Below are 12,396 nucleotides of genomic sequence, written 5' to 3'. Positions count from 1 at the left end.
TAAATGCTTACATTAGAACAACAACAGAAAAGCCTGAATATTAATGGTTTTAGTGATCTATTTAAGAACTTGGAATAAGAACACAAACTCAAGGAAAGCAGAAGGAGGGAAAAATAATGAGCTGAAATTAAAAATATACAAAACAAAAATTAAATATTACCAACAAAGGAAAATGTTGGTTTCGGGAAGAACTAATAAAATCGACAAGCATCCGGCTAGGCAGCAGGTCTAGAAAAGTCACTGGTCCAGGCTGAGCAGGAAGATGGCAAGGCCCAGGAGGGGTGCCTCTCAGAACACGGACAGGTGGGTTAGCTCATGTTTTTTTTGTTTGTTTTGTTTTGTTTTTTTTAAAATTTTATTTATTTATTTATTTTTATTTTTGGCTGTGTTGGGTCTTCATTTCTGTGCGAGGGCTTTCTCTAGTTGCGGCGAGCAGGGGGCCACTCTTCATTGCGGTGTGCGGGCCTCTCACTGTCGTGGCCTCTCCCATTGCGGAGCACAGGCTCCAGACGCGCAGGCTCAGTAGTTGTGGCTCACAGGCCCAGTTGCTCCGCGGCATGTGGGATCTTCCCAGACCAGGGCTCGAACCCGTGTCCCCTGAATTGCCAGGCGGATTCTTAACCACTGCGCCACCAGGGAAGCCTAGCTCATGTTTTTGAACTCAGTGTGAGGGGACTAGCATTTCTTGCTGAGTGTTTGGAGCTGAATTAATGATCGGTGATGAAAAACTAAGCAGATGAAGAAGTGACAGCTGCGGTCAGCCAAGGCAGAGCATGAGGCCATCCAGGGCTGGGGTTTTTCAGGAGGAGAGGGGCAGGGGGTTGGTGCGGTCTGGACTGGAATCTAGGCTGGACGCGGAGGGCAGCGAGGCAGGAGGGGCAGACAGCGGGGGCTGTGGACTCACAGGGCCCCGAGCACGGGGCTGGGGGAGGAGGAGGGCTGCTCCGCAGGTCAGTGACCCCCTCACCTGAAAATGATCGTGGACCAGCAGAAGGGTCCGAGGGTGCCGGTGAGCTGCTGTGGGGGAGACCATTTCCCATCGTTTCACTTCCCTGCAAGGTGTGCTCCCCACTTGCTCCCGCCATCATTTCTGTTTCACAGCAGAGGTGGGGAGCATTCTTCAAGACAATTTGCAGATGACTGAGGAAAGTACCCACTGTTCTTCAAAAACTGTTCACATTCCTTAAAAACGCCTAATCCAAAAAGAGCATTTGGATCAACTATAGCATAATAAATAGAACTTTCAGGTGCACAAGTGTTATGAACAAATCTAAATTATTCATCACTAAGTGTTGTGTTGTCTGAAATCTATAATATGGCAACTTTTGAGTGCCAGCTTTGAAATGCTAGTAATCGTGAGTAGCGTGGCCAATTTCTAATGAATGCATTTCAAGTGACCGCTGAGTGAATCTCTGTTACCATTTGAAAAATCTCAAGTGTCTGCTTTTTAATTCTCGGCTATATCCTGTCACGTATTGTAATGTTAAGACGTCTAGGTTAAGATAAAAGTACTTTAAAAGGAAAGCAAACTGTTTACTTCTGTAAAAAATTTTTGCAAAGTTTTCTTTTTGTTTTAAATAAATTTATTTATTTTTGGCTGCGTTGGGTCTTTGTTGCTGCACACGGGCTTTCTCTAGTTGCGGTGAGCGGGGGCTACTCTTCGTTGCGGTGCGCGGGCTTCTCATTGTGGTGGCTTCTCTTGTTGCGGAGCACGGGCTCTAGGCGCACGGGCTTCAGTAGTTGCGGCACGCGGGCTCACTAGTTGTGACTCACGGGTTCTAGAGCGCAGGCTCAGTAGTTGTGGCGCACGGGCTTAGTTGCTCCGCAGCATGTGGGATCTTCCCGGACCAGGGCTTGAACCCGTGTCCCCTGCGTTGGCAGGCTGATTCTCAACCACTGTGCCACCAGGGAAGCCCCTGTAAAGTCTTAAAAACAACTTTTTAGTATGGAACATTTCAAACACGTACTCAGCACCTAGCTCTGTCACACGAATCAGTCTGCCGTCACATGGCTTGTCCTCTTGGTGTCTCTGTGTCTCTCTCTTCTCATAAGGTCACCAGTTATATTATAGGATTAGGGCCTGCCCTACTCCACTACGACCTCATCTAACTTGATGACATCTGCAAAGACCCTATTTCCAAATAAGGTCACATTCACAGGTCCTGGGGGTGAGGACTTCAGCAACTCCTTTTGGGGGACACAGTTCAACCCACAGCAGCCGTTTAGATCTGGGGTTAAGAGCATGGGCTTTGGCGTTAGGACTGTTATCAAGTCCCAATGTCCTCAAATTTGAAGCGGTTTGAACTTGGCCCAGTGAACATTTCTGTGCTGATGAAGACCACCTTGCGATGGCGTGTGAGGATGGAGAAGATGACGCCTGCAGAGTGGCTCCAGGGGAAAGCACTTAGCGCCCTGCGGCAGCTCCTCCCCCTTCTGTTCTTTGCATTGTTATTTGTGTTGATTGTAATTATTAATACCATGTGGGCAGAACAGGCCTCGTCTCAAGAGGGTGAAATTTCAGCGAGGCTCTAAGGCAGTGAGGGAATTAGCGGAGATGAAATCTGGGGTGGGGATTCCAGGGAGAGAAAGCAGCTGGAGCAAAACCTGTAAGACGCCCGATGTTGCTCTCCTTCCTTAACCCGCCCCCGACCCCCCACGAGGGCAGGGATTTGTTGTGTTCACAGGTATGGCCCAGGCAGGTGCTCTGTGCACAGTAAATTAGTATTGAAGCCCCGTTGATCAGGACTAAACAGCTCTCCTCTTTGACATGTTTCTGAAAAGTAGCAGGGATGATGTGGGCCACGGGCCACCCAATTCCCCTCCTTCCAGACGGGCTCACTGGAAACCTGCAAACCAGGGCCCATGCGGCTCTGCGCCTGCTTCCACTTGACACTTCTGATGAGGACTCGTCCTGGGGTTTTTCCTCAGCGTGTTTTTGGTTTCTGGAAATTGTTTCAGCTGGCAAAAAAGACAAGGGCAAAGAAAGATGGTGCACGGAATTCTCCAAACATCCCGGAGTGGCTCTTCCTGGATTTGAAGAGGGTCGGGAGCAAGCTCCTTGGATCCTCTGCTCCTTCTGTGAGGGTGTGAGGGGCTGGCCTTACACTCGTGTCCTTCTGGTCTGTTCCACTCGCAGCTCCTGAAGCCAGGCTCATTTTCCTCTCTGAGCAGGCGCTGGTGTCCTTTTCTCTGTTCTCCTCACAGGGGTAGGGAGCTCCCTTCACTCGGGGTCCACTGTGTTCCCTGCTCTTGACCTCTGTGCCCTCCGGCTCCCCTCCCGTGGGGGCAGCTGTCTCCTCTGACTGAGGGTACCTGTCTGGGGGTCCTCCAGTAAGGGAGTGCCCCTTGTGTTAGAAAAGGCGGAACCCCCTTATCCTCAGGGACCTTCGTTCAGCATCTCCTTCCGGGATCCCTGTTTTGGTCCTCGAACGTAGAAGCTTAAGGCAGAGAAGAGAGCCGCCTCCGAGTTTGTAGATGACGCTCCATCTTCTGTGGCATCTTTCTAACTTTATCAAGTAAGCCAGCAAGTTCGAGGGAAGGGCACTCGTGACCGGAGCGCGTCACCGGATCCACGACCCTAGTAGATGTATCAGTACTGGCCCTTGCCGACCACTCATCACGCATCGGGTGAACGTTCAGGAAGCACCTCCCAGGTGCCAGGGTAAGTGAACGGAGACGAGTAGGATCTTGCCACCTTCCTGGGGCCTCGGGTGACCACCGTGCCAACGCCGACAGCACCTGCCCCTCACACGTGCGTAGTCCGTGAGCGTTCCCGGAGCGCCCTTCCGCGCAAGTGCGTGTGTCCATGCATGTGTCCCGCGCAGTGACCGTGCAGCGGGGGCCCCAGGCTGGGAGAGGTGCGGGATTTTACGGCGGCTCCCTGGGCGCGCCCTCCCGCCGCTTGTGGGTGCCAGGTGGTTTCAAGCCCGCCCTGGGCTCTCAGGGAAGGAGGCAGGACGGAGCAAGGGCTCGTGGTGCGCGGGGCTCCGGGCGTCCCCGCTCACGTGAGGCTCGGAGGCCGGAGGCGTGTGTTCGCGCGTGGGGAGCGTCACGGGCGCCTTCGGGGGGAAGCAGGTTTGGACTCGAGCCTGGGAGCGGGCGCCGGCCTCCCACGGGCGGGCGGGCTGGGAGGGGCCTCGTCCCCACGGAGCGGGTCGGGCCGCGGGCCGCCGGTGGCTTCTGAGCGGGGAGGTGAGGTGCCTAGAGCTCTGGTGTGAAATTGCAGCGCGACGACTGGGACGAATGTTAGCTGCGAGCGGCCCCTCTCCGGGCTTACCGACCCGAACGCCTCCGAAAGCTCTGTCCCGAACGCTGCCGGTTTTTTTTTTTTTTTTAACTTATTTATTTATTTTTGGCTGTGTTGGGTCTTCGTTTCTGTGCGAGGGCTTTCTCTAGTTGCGGCGAGCAGGGGCCACTCTTCATCGCGGTGCGCGGGCCTCTCACTATCGCGGCCTCTCTTGTTGCGGAGCACAGGCTCCAGACGCGCAGGCTCAGTAATTGTGGCCCACGGGCCCAGTTGCTCCGCGGCATGTGGGATCCTCCCAGACCAGGGCTCGAACCCGTGTCCCCTGCATTGGCAGGCAGATTCTCAACCACTGCGCCACCAGGGAAGCCCGACGCTGCCGTTTTGTGATGTCTTTTCGAGGCCGGTTTCCCGCGTGTCTGCGCCGCGTGCGGGGATGGAGAGTCCCGCGTGGGGCGGGGGGCGCGGGGACCGGGCGGGGACGGGGTGGGGCGCGGGGGAGGCCCTGCCGCCTCGAGGCAGCCGAGCCCCGCGCTGGGGCGGCCGGGACGCCGGGGAGCTTGTTGAAAGGGCGGCGGAGGCCGAGGTCTCAGGTGTGCAGGGCCGGGAGGCGGGCCTCGGGTGCGGGGCCCTCGGGTCCCCGGAGCCGAGGCACGGGAGGTGGCGGGAGGGGACAGGCCTCAGCTGGAGGGGAGTGGCTTTGCCCCTGGCGGGTGGGAAGCGTTTCTTCCTCCAAGGCGCCCCGGGACCGGTGGGTCCCTGGAATGAGCGAGGTGGCCCCGGCCTGTGGCGAACGAGCACCGGTGACACCGGGAGCGCTGGCCCGCCTTCTCTGCTGTCCTGTGGCCGGGATGGGGGGGCCGAGATGCTCGAGTCCCGCCCTTGGCGAGCAGGAACGGCCGTGACGCCACGCCTCTGTCTTCAGTGCGCCAGCATGAGGCGTTTGCTCTGGTCGCCGACGAAATCCCGTGCCTGGGATGCAGGTTTTCCAGGGAGGGAGACACAGGGTTTAAGTCAGGACCGGTGTTTCCGCGAGTTTCCAGCTTCCGATCTGTGAGGTGCAGAGCTCGGCAGTGCTTCGGGCGCAGAGATGTCTGGAGAGAGCTGGGCACCTGATTTTCTTCCAGCCTCCCCGCAGGAAGGAACCTCAGTTTGCTTTGAGAGCTGAATAATTGTACTCTGCCCTTGCTGAGGTCGACATCTAAAGGTAAGTTTTAATGCAGTGTGTTTGGAACAAGAAGTAAGATGGGGTGATCCACAATGAGACGGAGTTTCAGGGGTTTCTCGTGAAGGTGTTTTAAGCGTGCTTCATACACGGACTTAAATTACGCCAGCTTTGCAGGTAATTTTACGTGAGAAAATTTTAGAGTTCTCGATTTCTTTATGAAAATAAAATAGCTGAGTGAAATTGACTTTCCACATATTTCCCTGTGGGTAGCAGTTTTCTCCTTAGAGTGCTATTAAGCAAAGCAAAAGCCCCTTTTTTGGTGAAAATGCTTTGGAAGGAGATTGTGATGAGGGTCATATGGACCCATGGAATTGGCCTGTGGATTATTTCAATTGTCTCCTTTCCCAGAAAGGCTGCCCACTGAGGTTTTCTTCCAAAGACAGGTGGATTCAGTTAGGAAGTAACAAATACAATCACAATACCAAGAAGATTCTAATTGTTTAGGGCAGAGTTTCTAACTTCACCACTACAGACATCTTGGGCTGGATACTCTGTCATGGGGGCCGTCCTGTGCAGTGCAGTGAGTTTTGTGGCAGCTGTGGTCTCTACCCACCACATGCCAGTAGCACACAGCCCCTCTCTCCACCCCCAGTGGTGACAACCAAAAATGTCTCCACTTTGCCAAATGTTCTCTAGGGTCAGAACCTCCCCAGATTGAGAACCAGTGGTTTAAGAGGACTGTCTCTTCATGCAAAGATGTTTCTCTAAAAAAATGTTATGAGAAATGTTATCGGCTCAATACGTCTATAAGTTTTTCTGAGATTAGAATACAGAACAGATGCCCTCCATTTCTGGAACAGACGTGGTGTTTCTGATATGCTCTTCCTTTCAGATTCGTCACTTTTGTTCACAACAATCTTTGGAGGTGCTGTCGGTGTGAGGGCCAGAGTCACAGTGGGCACTTAAGTGAGCCCAGGGCCCGCTGGGTCTTAGCGAGCCTCAAGGTGATGAGGGCGCTACAGACACTTGAGGCTTGTCCTGCAGGGGTTTCCAAAGTGAGCTCTATCTCTCAAATTGTTTAGACGTTTCCCCTTAGAATCCTTCCTTCACTTGGCCTTCAAGTGCCACTTTTCCTTATTCCTAGAGGGGCACGGAGAAGCATGTTTACTGTAACCCAGTCTTTTTTTTTTTTTTTTAATTTATTTATTTATTTATTTTTGGCTGTGTTGGGCCGTTTCTGTGCAAGGGCTTTCTCTAGCTGCGGCAAGCGGGGGCCACTCTTCATCGCGGTGCGCGGGCCTCTCACTATCGCGGCCTCTCTTGTTGCGGAGCACAGGCTCCAGACGCGCAGGCTCAGTAGTTGTGGCTCACGGGCCTAGTTGCTCCGCGGCATGTGGGCTCTTCCCAGACTAGGGCTCGAACCCGTGTCCCCCACATTGGCAGGCGGACTCTCAACCACTGCGCCACCAGGGAAGCCCTGTAACCCAGTCTTGATCATTTGCTGGGAACAAATAACTCTTAGGTGGAAACAGAAGGATAATGGATCTTCGTTCGTTGTAGCCTGACCACTAGACTAGGTTGCTTCACTTAGGCCAACGTGTGTAACACTTATATCTGCTCCACACCCTGATGTGCTTGACCTGCCCACACAATTCAAAACCGTTAAACAAACAAAAAAAAAGGTATGCTTGGGAGAGAGTCAGAGGCTTGCAGGACATGTGTGTGCGTCGTGGGAAGAGACAGCGCTAACATGGTTCTTTGTTAAGTGGCTCCCAGCTGTCTTCTGAAGCGGAAGACACACAGCATGTCTCCTTCACAGCGTGCATAGTCTGTGCACGCTCCCGTATGCTACACAAGCAAGGGGCGGATTGAGAATAGATACGTTGAGTTTAAAAACTGTGTTATTTTAGCAGCTTTGAGATTTTTTCCTTTTCCCAAGTATTTTTTTCTTTTTTAAATTGAGGTATAGTTGATTTACAATGTTTTGTTAGTTTCAGGTGCGCAGCAAAGTGATTCATATGTGTGTGTATATATATTCTTTTTCCGTTTTTTTTCCATTATAGATTATTACAAGATATTGAATATAGTTCTCTGTGCTATACAGTAGGTCCTTGTTTATCTATTTTATTTATTTTTGGCTGTGTTGGGTCTTCGTTGCTGCGCACGGGCTTTCTCTAGTTGCCGCTAGCAGGGGCTACTCTTCATTGCGGTGTGCCGGCTTCTCATTGCCGCGGCCTCTCTTGTTGCGGAGCACGGGCTCTAGGCACACGGGCTTCAGTAGTTGTGGCGCATGGGCTCAGTAGTTGTGGCTCACGGGCTCTAAAGCACAGGCTCAGTAGTTGTGGCGCACAGGCTTAGTTGCTCTTGCCGGACCAGGGCTCGAATCCGTGTCCCCTGCGTTGGCAGGCGGATTCTTAACCACTGCACCACCAGGGAAGCCCTATCTGTTTCATATATAGTAGTGTGTATCTGTTAACCCCAAACTCCTAATTTACTCCTGCCCCCCACTTTACCCTTTGTTAACCATAAGTTTGTTTTCTATGTGAATCTATTTGTTTTGTAAATAAGTTCATTTGTATCATTTTTTTAGATTCCACATATAAGTGATATAATTTGTCTTTCTCTGACTTCACTTAGTAGGATAATATCTAGGTCCATCCACGTTGCTGCAAACGGCATTATTTCATTCTTTCTTATTGCTGAGTAATATTCCATTGTATATATGTACCACATCTTTGTACATTCATCTGTTGATGGACACTTAGTTTGCTTGCATGTCTTGGCTATAATAAATAGTGCTGCTATGAACATTGGGGTGCATGTATCTTCGGATTAGTTTTTGTGTTTTTGGATATATGACCAGGAGTGGGATTGCACGATTATATGGCAACCCTGTTTTTATTTAAGGACCCTCCATACTGTTTTCCATAGTGGCTGCACGAATTTACATTCCCACCAACAGTGTGGGAGGGTTCCCTTTTCTCCACACCCTCTCCAGCATTTATTTGTAGACTTCTTGATGATGGCTATTCTGACTGGTGTGAGGTGATACCTCATTGTAGTTTTGATGTTCATTTCTCTAATCATTAGCAATGTTGAGCATCTTTTCATGTATCTGTTGGCCATCTGTATATCTTCTTTGGAGAAATGTCTATTTAGGTTTTCTGACCATTTTTTGATTGGGTTGTTTGTTTGTTTGTTTGTTTTTTTGATTTTTGGTTCTCTGTCACAAAGACTTTATTGGGCAGAAGAAAGAGCATCTGATTTCTGAGCACTAGACCGATTTCAAAGTAGCCCTGCTCCACTTACACCTTCATTCTCAGTTATATTAATAGAAAATTGAGTAACAGATTTTGTCCTGAAGTTGACTCAGAAATTTCACATCCACAAGAAGGTGAGGAAAAACTTTAGATCTTATCATTTGTAAAATATTAATTAGACAGAAGAAAGTTGGAGAGGGCAAGAGGAGAGATAGGTAAATAGAGTTCTTCCCCAATTTCTTGCAGATGAGCACTGCGTTTAGCCACAAATCTATTGACGTACTGGTCATTTTCTCATCTGAGCTTATATTCTTGATAGCTTGGATAAGAATCTGAATTTTAGATCAAGTTTTAAATTGTCCAGATTTTCCACAAAAGGGTCCAAATTCTATTTGCCAACTGTGATATAAAAGAAGCAACAGTTTTTCTTTTCTGTTTTTTGTTTTGTTTTAGCTTTGTTGTTTTTTTGTTTGTTTTTTTTTTAAAACATCTTTATTGAAGTATAATTGCTTCACAACGGTGTGTTAGTTTCTGCTTTATAACAAAGTGAATCAGCTACACATATACACACGTTCCCATATCTCCTCCCTCCCGCATCTCCCTCCCTCCCACCCTCCCCATCCCACCCCACCCCGGGCGGTCACAAAGCACGGAGCTGATCTCCCTGTGCTATGTGGCTGCTTCCCACTAGCTATCTATTTTACATTTGGTAGTGTATATATGTCCATGACACTCTCTCACCCTGTCACATCTCACCCCTCCCCCTCCCCATATCCTCAAGTCCATTCTTTAGTAGGTCTGTGTCTTTATTCCCATCTTGCCACTAGGTTCTTCATGACCTTTTTTTTCCCCTTAGATTCCATATATATGTGTTAGCATATTGTATTTGTTTTTCTCTTTCTGACTTACTTCACTCTGTATGACAGACTCTAACTCCATCCACCTCATTACAAATACCTCCATTTCATTTCTTTTTATGGCTGAGTAATATTCCATTGTATATATGTGCCACATCTTCTTTATCCATTCATCCGATGATGGACACTTAGGTTGCTTCCATGTTCTGGCTATTGTAAATAGAGCTGCAATGAACATTTTGGTACATGACTCTTTTTGAATTATGGTTTTCTAAGGTATATGCCCAGTAGTGGGATTGCTGGGTCGTATGGTAGTTCTATTTTTAGTTTTTTAAGGAACCTCCATACTGTTCTCCATAGTGGCTGTATCAATTTACATTCCCACCAACAGTGCAAGAGTGTTCCCTTTTCTCCACACCCTCTCCAGCATTTATTGTTTGTAGATTTTTTGATGATGGCCATTCTGACCGGTGTGAGATGATACCTCATTGTAGTTTTGATTTGCATTTCTCTAATGATTAATGATGTTGAGCATTCTTTCATGTGTCTGTTGGCAATCTGTATATCTTCTTTGGAGAAATGTCTATTTAGGTCTTCTGCCCATTTTTGGATTGGGTTGTTTGTTTTTTTGTTATTGAGCTGCATGAGCTGCTTGTAAATCTTGGAGATTAATCCTTTGTCAGTTGCTTCATTTGCAAATATTTTCTCCCATTCTGAGGGTTGTCTTTTTGTCTTGTTTATGGTTTCCTTTGCTGTGCAAAAGCTTTTAAGTTTCATTAGGTCCCATTTATTTGTGTTTTTATTTCCATTTCTCTAGGAGCTGGGTCAAAAAGGATCTTGCTGTGATGTATGTCATAGAGTGTTCTGCCTATGTTTTCCTCTAAGAGTTTGATAGTGTCTGGCTTTACACTTAGGTCTTTAATCCATTTTGAGTTTATTTTTGTGTATGGTGTCAGGGAGTGTTCTAATTTCATACTTTTATATGTACCTGTCCAATTTTCCCAGCACCACTTATTGAAGAGGCTGTCTTTTCTCCACGGTATATGCTTGCCTCCTTTATCAAAGATAAGGTGACCATATGTGCGTGGGTTTATCTCTGGGCTTTCTATCCTGTTCCATTGATCTATATTTCTGTTTTTGTGCCAGTACCAAACTGTCTTGATTACTGTAGCTTTGTAATATAGTCTGAAGTCAGGGAGCCTGATTCCTCCAGCTCCATTTTTCGTTCTCAAGATTGCTTTGGCTATTCGGGGTCTTTTGTGTCTCCATACAAATTGTGAAATTTTTTGTTCTAGTTCTGTGAAAAATGCCAGTGGTAGTTTGATAGGGATTGCATTGAATCTGTAGATTGCTTTGGGTAGTAGAGTCATTTTCACAATGTTGATTCTTCCAATCCAAGAACATGGTATATCTCTCCATCTATTTGTATCATCTTTAATTTCTTTCATCAGTGTCCTATAATTTTCTGCATACAGGTCTTTTGTCTCCTTAGGTAGGCTTATTCCTAGATATTTTATTCTTTTTGTTGCAGTGGTAAATGGGAGTGTTTTCTTAATTTCACTTTCAGATTTTTCATCATTAGTATATAGGAATGCAAGAGATTTCTGTGCATTAATTTTGTATCCTGCTACTTTACCAAATTCATTGATTAGCTCTAGTAGTTTTCTGGTAGCAGTTTTAGGATTCTCTATGTATAGTATCATGTCATCTGCAAACAGTGACAGCTTTACTTCTTCTTTTCCGATTTGGATTCCTTTTATTTCTTTGTCTTCTCTGATTGCTGTGGCTAACACTTCCAAAACTATGTTGAATAATAGTGGTGAGAGTGGGCAACCTTGTCTTGTTCCTGATCTTAGTGGAAATGGTTTCAGTTTTTCACCATTGAGGACAATGTTGGCTGTGGGTTTGTCATATATGGCCTTTATTATGTTGAGGAAAGTTCCCTCTATGCCTACTTTCTGCAGGGCTTTTATCATAAATGGGTGTTGAATTTTGTCGAAAGCTTTCTCTGCATCTATTGATATGATCATATGGTTTTTCTCCTTCAATTTGTTAATATGATGTATCACGTTGATTGATTTGCGTATATTGAAGAATCCTTGCATTCCTGGGATAAACCCCACTTGATCATGGTGTATGATCCTTTTAATGTGCTGTTGGATTCTGTTTGCTAGTATTTTGTTGAGGATTTTGCATCTATGTTCATCAGTGATATTGGCCTGTAGTTTTCTTTCTTTGTGACATCTTTGTCTGGTTTTGGTATCAGGGTGATGGTGGCCTCGTAGAATGAGTTGGGGAGTGTTCCTCCCTCTGCAATATTTTGGAAGAGTTTGAGAAGGATAGGTGTCAGCTCTTCTCTAAATGTTTGATAGAATTCGCCTGTGAAGCCATCTGGTCCTGGGCTTTTGTTTGTTGGAAGATTTTTAATCACAGTTTCAATTTCAGTGCTTGTGATTGGTCTGTTCATATTTTCTATTTCTTCCTGGTTCAGTCTCGGTAGGTTGTGCATTTCTAAGAATCTGTCCATTTCTTCCAGGTTGTCCATTTTATTGGCATAGAGTTGATTGTAGTAATCTCTCATGATCGTTTGAATTTCTGCAGTGTCAGTGGTTACTTCTCCTTTTTCATTTCTAATTCTGTTGATTTGAGTCTTCTCCCTTTTTCTCTTGATGAATCTGGCTAATGGTTTATCAATTTTGTTTATCTTCTCGAAGAACCAGCTTTTAGTTTCATTGATTTTTGCTATTGTTTCCTTCATTTCTTTTTCATTTATTTCTGATCTGATCTTTATGATTTCTTTCCTTCTGCTAGCTTTGGGGTTTTTTTGCTCTTCTTTCTCTAATTGCTTTAGGTGCAAGGTTAGGTTGT

The sequence above is a fragment of the Balaenoptera ricei genome, chromosome 9, assembly GCF_028023285.1.
Source record: "Balaenoptera ricei isolate mBalRic1 chromosome 9, mBalRic1.hap2, whole genome shotgun sequence".
NCBI lineage: Eukaryota > Metazoa > Chordata > Mammalia > Artiodactyla > Balaenopteridae > Balaenoptera > Balaenoptera ricei.
The sequence above is the reverse complement of the archived record's forward strand: the minus strand, read 5'-3'. Positions refer to the sequence as shown.